The sequence below is a fragment of the Pinus tabuliformis genome, chromosome 7, assembly GCF_031772625.1.
Source record: "Pinus tabuliformis cultivar Carrire ecotype Pingquan chromosome 7, CPIR1, whole genome shotgun sequence".
Classification (NCBI taxonomy): Eukaryota; Viridiplantae; Streptophyta; class Pinopsida; order Pinales; family Pinaceae; genus Pinus; species Pinus tabuliformis.
In genome coordinates this window covers 2,080,964,181-2,080,983,972 of record NC_142293.1, presented here as the reverse complement: position 1 = coordinate 2,080,983,972, position 19,792 = coordinate 2,080,964,181, and the positions used below count along the sequence as shown (strand labels likewise).

Here is a 19,792-nt window from a genome sequence, read left to right as displayed (position 1 = left end):
CTGGGCAACGGTTTGGTGAAAATATCAGCAACTTGTTCCTTAGAAGGAACATACTCCAACTTGACCTTCTGTTCAAGTACTTGTTCCCGGAGAAAATGGTACTTGATTGGTATGTGCTTAGTTTTTGAATGCATAACTGGATTCTTTGAGATGCTGATTGCACTTTTGTTGTCACATAAGATAGGGATTGGAGGTGTACATGTGATTTGATAATCCTGCAAAGTCTGCATCATCCAAAGGAGTTGGGTGCAACAAGATGCAGCAGCAACATATTCCGCTTCAGCTGTAGACAAGGCAATTGAACTCTGTTTCTTGCTGAACCAAGATACCAGTCTGGGACCCATAAAGAACGCACCACCACTTGTGCTTTTCCTATCATCCACGCTTCCGGCCCAATCTGCATCTGTATAAGCATGAAGAGTGAGATCTGTATCTCTAGGATACCATAAGCCATAATTTTGAGTCCCTTGAAGATATTTGAAAATCCTCTTCACTGCTTGAAGATGAGTCTCCTTTGGATTTGCCTGAAATCTTCCAACTATTCCAACTGCATGCATGATGTCTGGTCGGGTACCTGTCAAATATAGTAAACTTCCAATCATAGATCTGTAGGTTGGTTGATGTACTGCTGCAGATTCATCATTTGCGCTGAGACTACATCCTGTGACCATGGGTGTACATACTGGTTTTGCATCTTCCATGCCATATTTCTTCAAAATCTGCTTGAGATACTTGGTTTGAGATAAAAGGATTCCTCCTTCCTTTTGTTGGATTTGCAAACCAAGGAAGTATGTCAGTTCTCCTAGCAAGGACATTTCAAATTCTTTCTGCATGACCGAGGCAAAGCTTTGACTCATAGCTTCTTCATTGCTGCCAAAAATAATGTCATCTACATACACAACAAGTATTAGTAATTTGTCATTTTCAACTTTTATATATAGATTGCTATCTGCTGAACCTTTTGAAAAACCTTGTTGATGAAGATATTTGTCCAACCGGTAGTACCAAGCCCTTGGAGCTTGTTTGAGACCATAGAGAGCCTTTTTTAATCGGCATACAAGAGTTGGATCATTATCTTCAAATGCCATTAACAACCTATATTTATTACCTTGTTCATCTTCATCACTGTTTGATAAGCCATCACTATCTTCATGGGTGTAGTAGCTTTTCTTACTTGCACTTTGTTTCTTGTTCCATCTAACTGGTTCCTTTCCTTTATCCTTATAAGAGCATTTTGCAGCATAATGACCTACTCTTCCACAAGCAAAGCATTTGAAAGGTAGCTTACCTCTGAACCTTCCAGAACCCCTTTGAAGATTTCTGACAAAATTTGATTCTTCTTCCTCTTCTTCTGGATCATGGCTTGCTTCATAGTGATCTTCTTTGCCTGATGCTTTAAAAGCAGCCTCCCTTCTGTCTGATGGTCCTCCCTTTCTCATTTCATAAGCAGTTAGAATTCCATGTAGCTGAGACATAGTGAGAACACGGAGATTTTCTTTTTCTTCTATTGCAGATACTTTAGATTCAAACTTGGGGGATAATGATCTTAGAATCTTTTGAACTACTATAGACTCCTTTATTTCTTCACCCAAATTTTTCATACAATTTACAATCTCATCTACCCGAAGAAAATAATTAGCCACACTTTCATCATTATACATCTTGAGAGTCTCATATTGAATCCTGAGAGTTTGAAGTTTAGCTTGTTTTACCTGTTCATCTCCTTCATAGCTTGTGATCATTTTGTCCCATATTTCTTTTGCTGATTTGAAGTGCATTACCTTCATGAATTCTGTTTGGGATATACTTCCTAATAGAGTACTGACTGCTTTTGCATTTGTTTCATACTTCTTTTTCTCAGCTGGATCTGTAGGAGTAGCTGAAGGAAAAGCATAGCCTGTTTCTACAATGTCCCAAACTTCAGTACCAAGAGATTGAAGATATGCAGTAACTCTTACCTTCCAATAATTGAAGTTTGTCCCATCAAAAACCGGTGGCCTGATTGATGCTTCTCTCTCGTAGTTGCTCATGATGAACGATCTACCTTCAAGCGATCAAGCTTTTCTGAAGGACCTGAAAGAGATAAACTTAAATGATAAGGAAGATCCATTAAATACATTTAATGCTTGCATGTCACAAAATAATTTGCAAGAAAATCTGCCAATGTTACGCACGAGAAAGAGATCAACTGAATGCTAGATGCTGAACTAATAGCTATTCTAAATAGAAAAAGATGAAAACAATCTATCAACAAAATCAACAATTCTTGTATAATGAATATTCAACATAGAAAAAACACAAAGATGACAGGGATGGATAAAGCTTGAAGACTAAGCAAGATTAATTACACGTATATTGCTCGTCTTATAAACAGAAACAACAAGACCAATGAGATTAAATAATATATAACGAATGAACGTTATACTAATATTGAATTAATAAGATTCATTAATATCTAAATCTATGACGCTGAGAACTATACGTAGGAATTTTGAATTCCACAAATTTATCTTTCGAATTATCGAAATGTGAAATTATTTTTAACTAACACAATATGTGGTGGATGAAGGCAAAGAGAAACAGTAATAATGAAAGAATATAAATCCAACAATGAAGAGTCGCAAATATAAGAGATGCCATCTAAAACCCAAAATATGGTTGGAGTGACATAAAGTTTTCATTCTAGCTCTCCAGCATGCATTATTGAAAATATCATGTATTAAAAGCCCCTCTATAAAAAGCATATAAACTATACTAGTGAAATTCCTTTCACCTATTTTTGAAGTAGAAAATTTTATTCTAATTAGATATTGCCACCTGCACAAATGAAAGGCCCCTCTTCCACACTTTGGGGACACATATTTATGATTGAGGTGTGGAGCCCATGTGTGGCAAATAGATTTAAGAAATACTTTCTTATCGAAGCATATTCTCGTAGAGGAAACAATTCTACACCATCATCTTAGCCAAGTTCAGTTCCCACCTCTTCACATCAATGATTTTCCACAATGACCATACTACACAGGATACAATGCATCGCCAACTCTTACTTGAATCAAAATAAACATCGATACCTAGAACTTCAATCATCAATGCCATTAGTTATGGTTAAGGTTACACTTCTCCTCCAACATCGTAACCTGGACATTGAGAACCATCTCTCCCCACCTCTTTGGTTCTTTATTAATTCCCTCGATCTCATTAGGACAGATGCTAATAGAGGTGTTCAGAAGAAGATCTCAGGCAAAGATTATTTGAAATTCAAATGAATTGCACCATAACATCCCCTATTCCAAAACATCAGGTTGGCCTTGTCTACACCCTAGGGTAATTCATATACAACTACACTATAGCATAAGAGTCCCGAAGGTGGGTGTCCTACACTAGAAAGTGTTTTCCAACCAATATAGGGGCCCCGCCTAGGTTTGAAACTTGGTTTATCTGTCTAGCAAGGCTTGTGGGATATTGGCAGTCCCACTGACTTGACCCCAGGTCTACCAATTCTCCTGATTAAAAAAAAACTTCAACCTTGTTATCACCAATTGCATACTGAGACCGATCATGATCTTCAAAGGGGGAACAATATTGTTTTTTTTATTTGGCAACCTGAATCTCAGGATAATTTTGTTTTTTATGTGCTATAAATTACAAAAACCATGGTTGATGTCAATGTTTGTTTAGTGATTCACATCATGCATGCCCTCTATGGGACTTCTCTATAGTAAGAAAACCAAAGTTGTCTTGTTCCTTTGCAAGGTGCTACCCCTTAAGCATAATTCTCACAGACAAGACCTCCTATAACATGAATTCGATGTTAATTTCGGAATGCCAGATCCGATTTATGTCCCAAGTAAATTTGTATAACCCAGAAATTTCATTTACCAAGTAAATCTTTTCTAAAATTGTTGAATATAAATACTTTGTATTTTAACAATAAATTTGACAACAAAAGCACAAATATCAAATCAATCACATGAAAAAAACTATAAACCCTCTGATTTATCCTTCACTTTTATTTCTCAGAATAAATAAGAATATGGCGCATATACAAATATAGAATTCTTACAACAAATGGAACCTGAAAATTTGGCTCCCTAGAAATAACGAACTGCACCGACACTACCTTCCTCCCTCCTAGCCATCATACATATGGCCTGTGTGTAGTAATATCCACAAATGCAAACTGTGAGAAGTACTATCTACACGAGCTACCTCCCTGAACAAGTCAACCCATGCGACTCTCCTAGAGTTAGATATCAGGTATCTGTGAATCGGGTGCTCAACAAATCATATTGTCTTAGCCTCCACTAAATTTCCTTCTCTAGACTTTTCCAATTGCAAAATTTTCTTTCTCTTTAGCTTTTGAGTCTCTCACTGCTCACTTGATGAAATGTCTCTCAAATTTGAAAATTACTTGCAATTGTAATGTGTCTTTCCCCTTCCCTTAGGTTTTCTTTATAATTCTCCATTCCGCTAGATCCATAACCCTAATCTCCAAAGTATATCTAGAATTACATAGTTTTTACAACAAATGGAACCAGAATAAGATATCTCATACTGTCCACATCACTATCACTGACCTTACTTATACGTGCTCAAAAATAAATAAATTCCCTGCAGGTCTGGTAGTACTTAAAATAGCATCAGAGAAATACATATGCGTCTCTCTATAACAATAAAAACCTTATCATTTTTATGATAAAATCTGCAATTTATTAGAGCCGGTGTGTGAGAAAAATAAAAATATCCATTGGGCTTCAAGATCTGTGCCCACTCTGGGACACCATGCTTGAAAGGAGGGTAAGTAATTGTAAATTTACTAACACCACGACTAGTTGGATGTTTAATCTTATAAGTGGCTAGAGATGAAGATGCTTTTGCTTATGGATGTTTAATCTTATAAGTGGCTAGAGATGAAGATGTTTTTGCTTATACATTCATTTCATACCTCAAACTTTGCATAATAAAAAACTCATATAATCATCGACATACCATGCCTGCTTACAACAAGAATGCATGCCTACATGGATTACAATGTAGTTGGGTGCATAAGATAAGTATAAGGACACAAGGCTGAAGTTCACAAGTATGGGCATTCACGGGAGAAAGATTGTTGGCTAGCCAATCAAACCAAATCTACACAAATAACCACTCTGCAAATGAAACTAGAACCACAACATCCCACTTTCAAACTCTGACATCACTAAAACAATGCTTGCAATAATGCTACAATCAACATGTAAGAATAGAAGAGTGTAGGACATCTACAGGTTAATGGAGACTCATAGCAACACAATGCTTCCGGGCATCTAAAAAACTGACATCAAAACTTCTTGTTGCCCCTATAACTCTATATACAAAATCTGAATATGAGCCTGCATATATATTTTGTTTGAGCATGACAAGCTACAGGATTTTATTCAAGGCATCATTGCTTATTTTACATCAAATTACAACAAGCCATAACTAGGTTGTTGGCTGTCAAACATATGCTTATCTCGCATCATAAAAAGAAAATATGGTTGCCATAATAAACCTTCAAATATCCATGCAAGCATATCCAATGAATTACATAAGAGTTGTATGGAACCAAATATAAAAATAGATAATTTACTTCCAATGCATGCTATAGGAAATACAACTCCACCACATAATATATTCAAATATAGCATGCAACCCAAGGAAAGAATGGATTGGGGTTGCAATGCCACCCATCCAAATAAGGAAAACGAGTAGACTAATGGCCATTTCCAATGGCTTAACCATATGCTCAAGAATTCCTCTACTCAACAGATTTCATCCTACATGTGGCCATTCAAATTGATATTGGAAATGATAGAGATCTGAAGGAATTGCATGCCAAGAATATAAACTTAATCAATAACCCATTTCCACCATACTTCAACAAACAACACAGGCTGGTATAAATCTCGTCATGGCCCCCAACTCAAGACCAAGGCCAAGTTCCACCATGATAGTTCTTCAGAAGTATTCCCAACCAACTAGATATATACATATACAAACAGAGAAGCTACAACCAATACAATAATTGCTCCATCACCCTCAAAATACAAGCATAAAAATGGTTCACATGGCTTCCAGAGCATTCAAGACCATGGGTATGGAAACTACAACCATATAAAGGTTATTCCCCATTGCCATCCAAAACATGGGTGAAATAAAATGGTTCAAGGCTTCCAACAATCTCAAGGTCATGGGTATGTGCATGGGCCAAAGGATAAGCCAACAGTTCGAATGGTAAGTGGAACGAGGGTTTCCCAAGTCAAAACAAAGGCAAATAGAAAAGGCTAGGGAACAATCAATTTCCAAATTTGCATGCAAGAAAATAGACACTATACCCATCATATAATTCCCATGCAAGATGGCTAGGTGTAGGCCTTTGCATGGCTTGGCTCATGGGTTTGCAAATATACTTTAATAAAATGATAAGAGGTCAAATTTGTGGAAGAAGAGCTGAAAATAAATAGGCTGATTGAGGGAAACAAGGCACCCAAAAAACACTTCAAACTCATGCAACAAAACATTCAAAATGCAAGAGATAAAGGGTAGTTTAAGAGCCACAGAGCCTACCTTCTTTTCTTCCAGAGGTGGCTAGACTGCTTTCCCCTTCTTTGATGAGCTTTCCATGGCATCCACTGCCTTCAACCACGAAATCGATACCCCAAGAGGCTGCGTTTATGTGTGTGAAATCGACCCTCAACTAACTTCTAGTTTTGGGATAAAACAAGAGAGGGTTGAGCTAAAAAAAGAAAATATGGCTTCTTCTCTTCAGAACTGAGATCGTCCAACAAATGCGCCTATGCCTGAAGCAACCACCACGAAAATGGGTATCCAATGGTGCGAGAAGAGGTGTGGTATGGACATTACAAAGGTAAGGATGATGGCCAAGTGCAGGCCGCTCCTCCACAACAATGGAAATCTTCATATGTGCCTTTTTCTATCTCCATAATGATTTTTAGGATACCGCTAATGACTTCTCTGCCCGCATCTGCATAAGATTCTAAGAGCTTGGTGCACATGATTCTTCTTCTTCGTCGCGTACATGTAGGGAATGTAGTAATCTTCTCTTTGATATGAAATGGGGTTCTAGTGTCGAATATCTGCTTGGTCGAAGGTCGAATTGTTCGAAGTTAGGGATTTTCGGGCTGGAAATGGCTGGGTTGACATGGGTTGTTGGATCTCTGTAAAATGGCCTCCGAGATTGGAATTTTTTTATGGTGCTCCTCAATTGGGTGATGGTTCTTCTGGTGGTGAAGGAATCCATTCAAGTTAGCTGGAATAAACTGTATCCAAAACCCTTTAAATTGGGAAATTTAGGACGACATCTAAATTCGAGATTATATTCTACCCACCAATACTTTATTCAAATTTAGGTTGTGATAAAAATGTGAAGAAAATAATAATTTATCAATTTTATACTAAAAGTTAGAGTAAACCTTAAACTAATATTAATCACTGCAATTAAAAAATTGATGAAAGTTGATTAGAAGCGTGAACAACATCCTTTAATTAAAATCCTTTATGTCTTTTAGTCACTTTGGTTCAACATAGATTTAATCTATGATATAGGACTTCCCAAACATATGGTAAGCCTAAACCAAATCAAAACTAATTAAGATATATAAAACATGTATGGTCACCTTTGGTACTAATGTCTCTTCCTATGGTAACTTCCAACCTGAGGATTGCTTACTACTAGCCAGATCTCCAATGGACAAGAAATGGTGAAGGACTCTTTTACTCTATTTAGGGGAAAAAAGGCAGACTTCTATTTCCTTGTGTTTGGATTTGGACGGATGCTTTCTAAGGTGATAAAACATTCTAAAATGGTCATAGAATTGATTTTACCATCAATCACTTAATGCTCCCATTACAAGGGAATGATTGGGGAAAACACGAAGAAAGAAATCTCTACTGATATAACATGTGTTTAATATTTTTTTGGCGCCAAAGAAACTCCCTTAATAAAACGTCTTCCGCCAAGTTTGTTTTAAGACAATTGTATTTCACTTAGTTTACTACATTTTTTCTTATGACAATTATATTTCACTTGGTTTGAGATATTTTTTAAGACAAGTTTAATATTTAAGAATTAAAAAATGTCTTACACTACCCTTTCTCGTAGACATGCATCTTTCAAGACCTTTCCAATCTAGGAAATACACATGCACAAATTCCAAGCATTCCCTTAGCCTCAAGTAATACTAATATGAGCTAATAATAAAGTGTGTGCATATTAACTCAAGGATTTGAAACCCAAAGTTTACTTTTGGGTGGGTAATGTTATAGGCTCATACTATGCTTGGCTAATATTTGGCACATGGATAATTCAAATGTCTAGAATAAAATGAAATAATGATATAGGACTAACCTGAGCCAAAGCATAGTACAATGTAGCATACATTCTTGCACCCCTTTCTCTGTAGAACACAGTTCTTTCTACTAAAACCAAAGGTTTCACATTTGAAAGTTGTTGACTCCTAAGAATATAAATACTCCATACAAAGCCCCAACATTGATAGAGAGATCATTTCTTATGTCCCTGATATGATGTAATCTAGTCATTAGTATCTAATAAGAGTCTATATCATACAAAATGAGAACATCACACATTTTGATGCTCTATCTATCCAAACAAAATATTTTTGGCAGTAATTTGTCATATAAGATATTTTCAACTACATACTTCTTTGTATTGACTTTCCAAAAGTTAATTCAAAGAGAAAAGCACAAGTAGGTGTGAAGAAGTATCTAACAACATTATAATCAAGACTTTATCAGTAAGTCCACCACTACTTCCACAGACAGGATGTGAATTGTCCAAAGAATGATTATGAGTATTGGGTAGTGAAGTATAGATCTTGAGTTGAGCTCTTTAACGAAAGTTCTATTCCGCCTTCATGTCCAAGAAAAATAATTAAATCTTAAAATGTGACTTTGAAGTGGATATCTTAGTATCTTGTAGAATTGTTATAATGCTAGCAGAAGGATTCTAGTGCCAAAACATTAACAACTTTAATTCCTACTTGTGGAGGGAATAGTTTTTGGATTTCTCTACAAAGTCTATCCCTAGACGACGTTCAACAACAATATAACTAACTTCCAACATCCATGTAACTGGGTTGTATTTTTCTTTGATCTTTGCTACTTCGTCAATAACATGTAGTTTGCATGGTGAAAGTAAGAAAATTAACTCACATTTAGACATTAAATTGATAATACTTTGTTAAAACCATTCCTTTTCTAGCTACAGGACTCTGCAAAGTGGTTACCTCAAAACATTCAACGATCTTGTGATAATAATGGCCCAGTAGCTTGAAGTGAATGCCTTTCCCTCATCTTTTCATCAACAATAATTGAACCCATTACAGTAATTCAAAAATCACCACTCTAAAATAAACAATATAAGTTATCATATACTCTAGACATTGCTTTATCTCATAAAAACCTTCAAATATGTCTATTTTGGGTTGATGAATGGTACATATAATCGTCCTTACAGTATCTATTTAATTACAAACAATTTACGTAACAATTGTAGCTACTATGGCATCCAAAATAGAAGTGCACTCATCCGTGAAAATTATAGAAGGATTTGCAACATGCTCAACAACTATTGTTAGCCTTTTCTTTTGTTCTATTGACAATTGAGTCACACTAGGCAGGCCTACTAGTGAATCTCTATCTAATTCTACAAGTTCTATGACTTCATCAACAAAGGCCTGCAAATTGGTATCTTTTTCAAGTCAGCAACATGACGATTTGTCACAATGTCATAAGAGAAATTGATTAGTTTTTTAGACTTGCAACTTTGATTTCTTTGTTAACATCCTTCAAAATATAGATAAATGACAAATATAACAGTGATTCCAAAACAGTGACATGTGGAGAATGTATGTCATTTACTCACATTTATCGAAAATTTGAGCAAAGGTTTCCTCCTTGGATATTGTTGGACAGGTAAATCCCCTCTGCAGACAGAGGCGATCCCACTAGCCCAAAATGGGTCTAGCAACAATCAATTCACAGTACCATGCAAGTTCCTAGTTGCAAACTGAAATTGGATTACGAGAACCAACCTGGAGTCCAATGCTAGTGTCGTAGAAGAGTTGATACTCCCGTTCCCTTGCTCCGGCAGGTCACGATCCTCACGATCTCCGCGAATGGATACCCGCACATGCAAAGAACGAAGCGAATACAAGCATAAAATCCACTAAATACAACTATATATCAGTCAGAAAGGATATAGATCAAACATTATCATAGCGAACAATAAGATCGGAACCATAATGATAGTCGTTCATTAATGAATAATTAACAGAGAAAGATACAACCAAAGTTCTGACGTTGAATCTCTCCTCTGGCTGGGCGAGCAACTATATATGTCTTGCAATAGACCTTTCTCTCTCAGACTTCTGGCAGCATAACCTCCCTATGCTCCAAGACTCTTACTATCACTCAGGACAAGCATTATCACTACTACTCAAAAACTCCAAAACTAGCTTGTCAAATGCATGAGGACATAATTTTATAGATGGAGAAGGGGAAGAAAATACAATGAATCAAGACACCCATTATGGATTGGCATTATCTCCAAAAAGTCGCTATGGATAGATGTAAAGGATAGATGATGACTCTCGACATCTAGAAGATGAGCTTTATCCTCAAAAGACTTCATGACTTGAAGGGAAAAAACATCTGGGCGCGCGTTTGTTAAAAATCTTTTCCAAACTTGGTTGGCGCGGGTGTTACTCTAAGACAGAGCGCCAATGGTCGCACCTTCTTTTGAGGATCTCATTCATTGGCGCGGGTAGTACATTGTGGACCCGCGCTAATGGAAAAAGGGCACTTTTCAGGGATATTTTGCAGGAGGTGTCTTCAGGGCACATGAAGTCCATACTCAGGCGAACATAATGCAAGTGTTTTTAAGTTATGTCACTGCTCACAGGTCCCGGAATGAGTCCTCCAAAGTACGGGAAAGGGGTAACAGGGACAGTGACCAATGGTGACAAATTACTATGTAACAGATGCCCCCTAAAGCATGAGGCCCGAGAGAGAGAGAGGGGTGAAATGCTTTACAAGAACACATGTAGCTGCCGCCGAGAATCTGCATTGAGAGATACAACTGATAGCTCAAGTACATGATATATGTGGTATGGTCGTGTTGAGGGCCCGGAAATCGGGTCAACAACAAGGGGGATACCCACCCGGTCCGGAACTTGGTTGGCAGCTCCTTGTCCGTTTGGTATAGCGGGTCCGACTGGGGATAATGGGAACAATTTCCCAATGTAAGGGGTGTGTGTGTGTGTAGAGTTTGATGATGCTGATCTAGAAGTAATTTGAGCTAATTTAACTGTAACTTCTAAACTGAATCTATGCTATTGTAATCTAACAAAAACAACACATCTAATCTACGCTAACCCAGGGTAGATTTCCTCTATTATGCGATCTAAAAAGATTTCGAACAATAACTGGTAATAAAGATTATTCATCTATCATAAGAATAGAAATCAATTAAGATAAACCATTCTGCATAAAAAGTTAGGAAAAACAGTTGTGAACAACATATCGCATAATAAGTTATTCATATGTCAAGCATAAATAAATGACTCCACCATACAGAAGTGCCAAATGGTAACCCACACATTCATACATTAACATATAAACAACTAAAACTGCATATCACTCTAAGAATATAAGCATAAATTGGTCAAGAGATAAAAGTACCATTTATGACTGATTTCACTCACAAACTTCAAGCAATAACGATTTATCTCTACTTGTTCTAACATCTACTAAGAGTACAGAAGTGCAACATCAGTAGCAGACATTAAAATGCAAACATAAATAAATCTCGATCCATCCATTCATCAAAAACCCCCTCCGAGGGTGCAAAAGTGCATGTTCTGAGGACAATGTTTTTGACAAATTTCTGGACCCTTCTCCAATGCAATGAGAAGGGTTAAAATACTACTACCTAATTCTAATGATAGTATTATTACAAAATTTTAGGATGCGGTTTTCAAACGACCGTCCTTTTTCTAATCTAGTTGAAGGCAAAAACAACATTCTAAATGAAGTCACTTATGGACTTGGTCCTTAAAGTTGCAAGTGTTCAGCATAGGCTTGAGAAGAGTCGGCTGACTGATTTTTGGGCTGAGCTGGGCTGCGAAAACGGCATCTATGAGAGTTGGCGCTACCTTTTCGGCTGCGTTTGAAATGCATTTCATCGTCATCCATTGGCTGTGCAGTTTAACCAAGTACGTCCAGTAACATTCCCAATCCAACCTGGCCAATGCTTGGATTGCTTTCCCTTTTGCCTGCGCTTTCTGCTTCCATTCTGTTTCCAGTTGCAACTTGTTTGGTAGGTACCCCGGGGTGGTCTCTGCAATTAAATTGGCCCTGTGTAAATTCTCATTTACACAGTCGATAAGAATGCTTGCCTGTGTCGCCGCTGTCTCTGCTGCTCGCTCTGCCTGCCTGATTTGATCATCCCACTTATTAAAGAGCAACTCCTTATGATTTTCATTTATCCTGGGTGCACCTGCCCTTTTGCCTTCATCATCATCTTGCCAAGTCAAATATTCTGTCACCTTCTTGTCATTCTGATCATAGTCACTCCGCAAGTCCACCACTTGACTGGTGATTTTGTCGCTCAGCTCACAATAGTGACTCCACTGTGATATTTTACGTCCCAACTCTTCTTGTTGTTGCAGTAGTTGCTCGTTCAAGCCAATAGATTCTGAAATGAATTCTGCCAGCTTGGGCTCATCTTTATGCATTTCTTGTAAAGTCTGCAATTGTTTTTCTTTCTCTTCGAGACTCCTTTGATAGCCTATCTGCATTTGTTGAAAGTCTTCCTGTAATTTTTCGAGCTGTCTGGAAGCTTCAGTGTTAGCGTTGGCTTGTTGCAACTGTTGTTGTAGTAGCTGTATATGATTTTCTTGTTCCTTCAATAGTTGCTAAACTTCCGAGGCCTTGTCAATAGTTGCAGAAGCATATGCTCCTGCAATCTGAGACAGCTTCGTGAGATTTTCAGTCGGATTATTATTGGGGTCTTTCCATAAGACGTCCAAATGTTCAGCATCTTGCGACAGTGTATTCTCTAGTTTTCTTTTCTTCCTCTGTCTCCTTACAATTGCTTTGTGTTGGGGACTGTAGAATACATCCAGTGGGGGAATTTCTTCTACGTTAAGTAGAAGCTCTGAAGGTGGAGCGATAGGAAGGTGTTCTGCTTCTGCGGCACTACTGACTATGGTCGAAACCACTTCTTGCACCACCTGTGTATTATTCACAGGTGTGTTCGGGGCTTGCCCTTCAAGATTGATCAATTCATTTAAGGTTTCCCACTCTTTATCTAGCTCTGTTGTGACAAGCGGTGCGTCGATGACAGGAGGGGGAAGATTTCTTGGTGGGTAGGCGATAACTTGCTGTTGAGACATTGCACTTGATTGAGCTGTATCTTTGGTTGTTTCTTCGTTTTTTCCTTGGTCGTAAACAGACTCTTCAGGATGCTCAGATACTTCTTGCACAGCGTTGGACTTAGATCTGGAAATGCTAGAGTTTTCACTAAGGCTCATGCTTGGAGTTGGTTCTCTAGCAGGCAGTCGCAGCTTCTCTAGCGGAATACTGGCCAGCCTTCTTTCTCTGTATAGCGTGAATTTTTGGAGGTCACCTGAAGACAACCTCGACTGAGCTTCCCGCAAAATTTCTTGGAGCGAACTCTTATTCTGAAACAGGTCATCAAACAAATCTTTCTTTCCAAAGAACACTCTTATCTTGACATTCGTTGTGAATTCTTGGGCCACATCATTTGGGTCGAATGGCCTCGCCGAGAAATTAAATAATTGAAGACACGTCACATTCTCCACTTCGCCAAAAGCGTGTCCTACATCGAACAAAGAGAAGGCCCCACAAGTTACGGGAAATTGAGGCCATATGGCCTTCTTCTTGTCCTTTAGGTCTTTGGTCAGGCCGCCTTCAGAACAGGTTTGATAAGCGATTTCCCGAGCCAAAAGTTTATCAGGGATATATAGGGGTAGGACATGTGGAGGTACAGTGCTTCCAAAAACTCTAATGTAAGTAAACCATTCTTCCCCGAACCATCTCGCGATGGGGATGATGTCAATTTGTGCCTCAGGAGAGCACCTTGGGGGGTCTTTGTCATAGATTATTTTATATAGGGGCAAAATAAGCCCATGGAAAATCTGGTAGAAGTGAGGGGCAAACTGGGAATCCCATAATACCTTATGATAAACATGGATGGGCAATGGGTCTTGGGTAGTCCATTTCCAACCCATAGCAGTGAATTTAGATACAAGACAAACAGAATCCATAATATAAGCAGACAGATTAAAAGGAGGATAGACCCTTTGAGACAAGGATCTTTTAGATCGGTAATTGATAACAGCTGTGTATAGATTATCAGAAAGGATTTTGGCCCAATCTATAACGTCGGCGTTTGTGGCAGCATCAATTAATGGTAGCCATTAAGATGAAAACTTGTTGATATCTGGCATCCCAAATAACCTACAGAGCATGGCCGCAGCAAAACAATATGGAGAGGTGAGGGAACCAGTGCTGTACATACCGTTTTTATCCTTTTTTAGCGGCTCGTCTCTTCTAGACCATTCTTTAGTGGTGTCCGATAGATCTGGATTCTCCACCGCAAAATTCTTAACAAATTGTGCGTTATAGGTCGCTTGTGGTTCTGGAAGATGATACATAAGCTTCAAATCTTACGCAGCAAATGATCCGACGAGCCCGTATCCTTGAACTTTGAAATGTCTGTTATTTAAGTCTGCATCATCCAGTATCCACTTGATCATATCCGTATATGGTAGAATTTTAGGTCTTGCCGCTATTCTGCGAAGAAATGAACATGCTAGGTCCTCTAAGGATGCCTCAGAAGAGCGCGGTGCATCCACGACAGCAACAACCTTCATTATTCTAGGTTTTTCCTCTTCTAGCAGCCTGTACATACCTTCCCATGTTGATATCCCCGCGTCCCTGTTACAAGCCGTGTCTGTGTACAGAGGCGCCATCTCCTTAGTCTTCTCCTTTGCTTCGGAGCTTTGAGCTTTATTTTTCTTTCCCATTTCTCTCTGCGTTTTTGACTGAGTCATCTCAGCTCTTCGTTCCTGCAGATTACGAGTGAAATGGAAATGACTGATCCAGAAAGGTGATGGGAGAGTTTTAAATGCAGCAGATAAATCAAATATGCCACCTTACGTGAAGTAAATCTATACCAAGGCACGCGTCTTTAATCCACTTAATAACTGACAACTAATTCATTTACTATCATTAAAAGTGCATGATTTGGGGTCAGATTATGGTAAGTGGCTTTTCTTTGAATGGCGTGCCCGGAGGATTCGTACTGAAGTGATTTATGATTTGCTGACGTAACCTTGTATCTCGCACGGTCGCTAATCACATCATCGAAAATCGCAAGGATGTAGCATCGTAGTGATCGCAATATCGCAGATCGCAGAAATTTGATATTTGCCAAATCTAGCCGACTTATTTCTGCGATACGCAATCTAGCGATCGGCGTTATCCAGATCGGTGAATCTCTAAGTTTTTCTTTATGGGCACTACTTTGCTGCGATGCGATTTTATTGTTAACATGAGGGTCGTGCGCATATCGATTTTTTAAAGAGAAATAAGGGTATTTCCTATCCTTCTACAAAGCGACTTTAAAGATTTTCTTCTCATCATAAACTTAGGCTTAAAATATCCAAGAGGCTTTTCCTAAGCATATGATTGTGACCTTAAAAAGAAACTCTTGCTTTTTCTAAAAATTAACTAAGGGTCCCCATTCATTGATACTTAGATGAACTAGGGGGGGTGTTGCTGGCCACAACAATTGGCGATTCACTTGGGAGAACCAGTTATCTCTGATTTTCTATTGACGCTTTCAAACTCCTAATTTTTTTTTTCCAGAAAACTTGAACTTTATTATAAAAAGATAAAGCAAATGATACTTCAAACTGTCAATGATGTTTTGTTTCAACTCTTATTTCAATTACATGCATCCTCAGTTTGTTCTTGCATCTAAATCAGTCATTACTTGGTCTTGTAAAACATAAAATAAAGCCTTCTCTATATAACAACCTCTTTTTAAATATGCTCCTTTGTCGCAGGTAGAGCCTCTCCTGCCAGCAGGCGTCCATAGCCTCGACAAGGTTACCTATTACCCAGCAATGATTCTTTATCCTGCTTAAGGTTATTTACAACTTTTTCTGAGAAAAACCCCTTTTTGACACTTTTTCTTTTTATATTCTCTAAAGAACAATGTCTTGGTTTGGTGGCCAAATTATGACACAGTCATTCACTTGATTTACACTTTTGCTGAACAAGCTGGCTCGTGATGAGACCCCTTGTCTTTTGATTGCAACAATCTTGAGTCATTGCCCTGTTTTGATAGACAGTTTTGGCAAAGTCAGCAAGTTATAATATCTGTGATCATGATAAGCCGGCTCATGATGAGACCTCTTATTCTTTGAGATATAGTGTCTTTTGGATTATTCCTCTGAATGCTGCGTTTTCCTTTAGCAGGGAGGAAGTCAAATTTTCTTTCCTTAAGAAAGATCTGGACGACAATGATAGAGTTGTTTGGTTATGGCTGTTTCTACAGAGAATCTTTATTTTATTATTGATACCTTTCATTGTACTGACCTAAGACAATTTCTTCACTAAGGTAGCTTTCTTCAAATTTCTTGGAGTTGAAACTAGTATCATATCTGAGTTAAAGTTCTATTGATAATAAAGATCAAGTTTCTAAAAGATTTTTTTTTTTTTTTCGTTCATAGAAGTAGAAGTTCAAAATCTTTAACAGAGAAAAGGTGTCTTTAGTAAATGTCAAATGCCGTTAACCAAAGCAAATGTTATTATGGAGAAAAATATTTAATGCAATGAGAAGTAGATATTTCCTAGGGTTATGCACAGAATAGGTATAATTTTGCCTATCAATTATCGAAAGCAAACCTAATAACTTAGCTAAATTACTCCTACTCCTATTCTAGCGATATATAGAGAATAAACTATGTGAAATGATATTTCCAATGGAACCATCTATTCATTTTTATTCCTAGCCCTATGAAACTTCCAAACATCAGTGTAAAGAACCAAATTTCCCTTGGATCGTAAATGTTGGCTGTGGAATAAGAACATATAACCTCAGCTGGAATTATGTCTGATTTTCTTTTCTCATGAGAACTTCTTTCCAACTGGATACCTATTGGATCATAAAAATTAGGATGAATTTCTGTTATGAATTGATGATCTCGTAATAGGAAGGATAACAAGCCAGGTTTTGAAGATGATTTTTTAGTTTCAATGGCTTGTAACCTACTGTTTGTTAACGCTGAGCTTTTAGCGATTTCGTTTGAAATGAAAGTTCCCATATATAAATCGCTAAAACATAGTCTATCAAAAGTTTGAAAATTTAAAACGAAATCCGATTTTGTACAAGATGAGCGCAAGTGAGAAAGAAAGGAATGACTATTTGTACAGATAGTGTTACAGCACAACTGGGGTTTACTTGTAACATCCTGCTCCTCACAAGAACTGGCCAGGTCTTGTGAATCGGGAGATGAGTTATGATTGCGAACAGGTATGGAGCTTTCCTCATGATATGAATCATAGATCGGGGTATTTTCTTGGATAGTAAAATCATTTGAATGATCTTTTACTTTGAAATGAGGGTCGACTGATATGATTTCTGATTTAGGATGTTTCTCATTATCTGAAATTAGTTGAGTTACTTGGGATACCTCAACAACATCATCGTTGTCGAAGTAACTATCACAAATGATTTTACAGACTTTCCTAGGCTTCTCTTTTTCATTATATATTTTCAGACAAGGGAGGTCAAGCGGCTCTTGTTTGAAATTGGTCAAAGGATGTGCTAAAGCTGTCTCTTTATCTTGAAAACCTAATGATGAGTCGTTTGAATAACCCTCTATGTTTTTTGAGATATCTTTAATATTGAGAGGGGAAAAATTGTCATCACTGAAAACATCGGGATAAAGAGAAAAATACAAATCTGGAATAATGCATTTGAAAACATCATGAAAAAAACTTTGTTTATCAGATTCATCATAAATATCGGGCTTTAGATCATACCTTTGTGCGCTGATACTTTTTGAAAGAGGAATAGTTCGCTGTTCTAACCTTGGCATCTGCATTTGTTGGTTTGTACTGATATTGTCTGACCTTGTATCAGAGTCATCTCCTGGTTCCAAGGTAGTTTCTCCTTCAGCATTCGCGTTTTTGTCCTCTGGTATTAGAGCATGCATGACTCCTAGGCTTTGCAGATTTTCTTCATTATGGATGATTTGTGTATTCAACTTGGAATGCTCATTCATATTAGAAGAAAATGAAACAAAGGTTGAACTAATTTTTGCTTGATCAGATATAGGAGGTAGGGAATACTCATCATAATCTGAAGATTCTTCATCCGTGAGCTTACTCTCAAGATCATACTTTAGACATTTAAGATGAAATCGCATATTAAAATCCCTTACGGGTTCATCTTGATTCCGTAGATAATCGATTTCATCATATACCCTGTCGTAGTCATAACAATCAAATTCCAAAATGAAAATCTTGACGAATTGGTCCCAGGTGTGAATTGATGCAACTGGGAGGGTTCTGCACCATTTTCTAGCTTCCGTTGTGAATGTAAGAGTAAAAATCCTGCACAAAACGCCTTCATCAATTCTCTGAATATCAGAACTTGAAACTTTTTGAATAAACTGAAGGGCATGATTAAAGGCAGAAGAATTATTCTTACTGTTGAATTTTACCTGAGACAAGAGTCTTACCACATCCGGTGGAGTGTTGGAAGAGGTAGGAACGTGGATTCAACTCCAAATAGGAATTTTATGAGAAGCCATCCTGATTCAAATTTTTACAATTTGGAAATCATTCCAACAGACACTATGTTCAGGCCCTCCTTCTAGCGCCAAATATGTTGAGGGCTCGGAAATCGGGTCAACAATAAGGGGGATACCCACCTGGTCCAGAACTTGGTTGGCAGCTCCTTGTCCGTTTGGTATAGTGGGTCCGACTGGGGATAATGGGACTAGTTTCCCAATGTAAGGGGTGTGTGTGTGTGTAGAGTTTGATGATGCTGATCTAGAAGTAATTTGAGCTAATTTAACTCTAACTTCTAAACTGAATCTATGCTATTGTAATCTAACAAAAACAACACATCTAATCTACGCTAACCCGGGGTAGATTTCCTCTATTATGCGATCTAAAAAGATTTCGAACAATAACTGGTAATAAAGATTATTCGGCTATCATAAGAATAGAAATCAATTAAGATAAACCATTCTCCATAAAATGTTAGGCAAAACAGTTGTGAACAGAATATCGCATAATAAGTTATTCATATGTCAAGCATAAATAAATGACTCCACCGTACAGAAGTGCCAAATGGTAACCCACACATTCATACATTAACATATAAACAACTAAAACTGCATATCACTCTAAGAATATAAGAAGAAATTGGTCAAGAGATAAATGTACCATTTATGACTGATTTCACTCACAAACTTCAAGCAATAACGATTTATCTCTACTTGTTCTAACATCTACTAAGAGTACAGAAGTGAAACATCAGTAGCAGACATTAAAATGCAAACATAAATAAATCTCGATCCATCCATTCATCAAAAACCCCCTCCGAGGGTGCAAAAGTGCATGTTTTGAGGACAAGTTTTTTGACAAATTTCTGGACCCTTCTCCAATGCAATGAGAA

General features: G+C 37.6%; 1 pseudogene; it reads right to left on the bottom strand.

Moving 5' to 3' along the window:
* LOC149256873 (chaperonin 60 subunit beta 2, chloroplastic-like) overlaps nt 1-18,320 on the bottom strand; it is a 116,597-nt pseudogene extending 98,277 nt beyond the window's left edge.
* Between the last annotated feature and the right edge of the window lie 1,472 nt (nt 18,321-19,792).